The sequence below is a fragment of the Numenius arquata genome, chromosome 3 (assembly GCF_964106895.1).
Source record: "Numenius arquata chromosome 3, bNumArq3.hap1.1, whole genome shotgun sequence".
NCBI lineage: Eukaryota > Metazoa > Chordata > Aves > Charadriiformes > Scolopacidae > Numenius > Numenius arquata.
This window is the reverse complement of record NC_133578.1, coordinates 16543317-16545023: the sequence shown is the minus strand read 5'-3', so window position 1 is coordinate 16545023 and position 1707 is coordinate 16543317.

Here is a 1707-nt window from a genome sequence, read left to right as displayed (position 1 = left end):
TTGTTGATCGTTATCTTAAAAAATAAGAAAGTCTATCCAGACAGCAGAGAGTGCATCAAATTCCTCAGGAGACTTAGCGCAATGGATAGCTAGAATATTTTCCTGAAATTTGCTTCACTGTGATTGTATAAGCTGCACATATAAACGATAGCTGTTAATCATAGAATGTTTGACTAATATTAAAGATTAGCTGAGGATTGCCAATAATGAGATCTGAAGGTCTGCAGCTGGTTTACGGGCCACACCAGGGGATCTAGTAAACAGAGAATCATAGAATCATAGAATGGTTAGAGTTGGAAGGGACCTTAAAGATAATCAAGTTCCAACCCCCCTGCCATGGGCAGGGACACCTCCCGCTAGAGCAGGTTGCTCAAAGCCCCATCCAGCCTGGCCTTAAACACTTCCAGGGATGGGGCATCCACAACGTCCCTGGGCAACCTGTTCCAGTGTCTCATCACCCTCACAGTAAAGAATTTCTTTCTGGTATCTAATCTAAATCTCCCCTCTTCCAATTTAAAACCGTTACCCCTTGTCCTGTCACTACACTTCCTGACAAAGAATGTATATAAACATATAGAGGTGGCCATTCCATTGGTGGATTCATTAGTGAGGAAGGTAACTATTTAAGAACAGTTTGTCAAGGTAGAAATTATGCAATGAATAATCCTCCAAGACACTACAGATGCGAAGGAGCATAGCTGCCTTGGCTGCAATTAAAGACAAGGCAGCTCTACTCTCTAATATTAAACTTGTAACGCAGCACTCTGTCCTGTATTGCTGCCTGGCACATTGTACGCAAGTTCTATGGTTTAGTCTGAATGGATGACCCGTGCTGCCTTCAGCTCCCCATTTTACTGGCACTGCATATTCTCTGAGTGTTTACCTGTTTATTTTCAATGGGATCTGCGTTTCAGACCATTTTAGCACAAATGAACAAACAAAAATCTAACAATAAGCAAATTGCCTAAAAAACTAAGTGAAAGTGGGGTTATACAACACAGCTCCTGTGCTGGGACTACTGCCACCTCCAGAAATTCCTCAGAGGGAAAACAGGTACTGTTCTGGTGAAGTACTTACAAGGCAAAACTTCTGAAACTCTTTTTCAAGTAGCCTGGCTAGAAACACTCTCTCCTACAATGATTTTCTTGGAAAAGAGGTAACGGTGGGAAAAAAGCAAATGTCCAAATACGGAATTAACTGCAAAAATGTATACCCAGAGAAAGCTACTGCCAGTTGCAAAACTGCAGCCCTTACAGTATAATATAGCTGAGTTTATGTCACTAGCATATTAATAGATGCAGACGCTTAATGGTGTATGATTTTAAAATAATAAAACAAATACCTACCATACTGATAGCTGTGAGCAGCAGTTTTTAGGAAGGCTTCATACATTCCCTCCATCAATCTAGAAATTACAATATGAATATAATTTTTAAATCTGGAGAACTACTGCATGAATTTGAAAAAATATTCATTTTCAAATTATTAGTACTGATATTAAGAATTTATTTTTTAAATTCTGATATAAGCTTTAATATGTATAGTTAAGGGATTACATTGGTGTTCATTACAAAGTGAATTCATACTCTTCTTTCTATTTGTTGACTGAAAATCTAGGGACATCTGTTGTTCAATAGCTTTAAATTTTTGTGGTTATTGTTCTTAGAATATGGCAAATGTAATTTAGATAGTGCAGATAATTTAGAT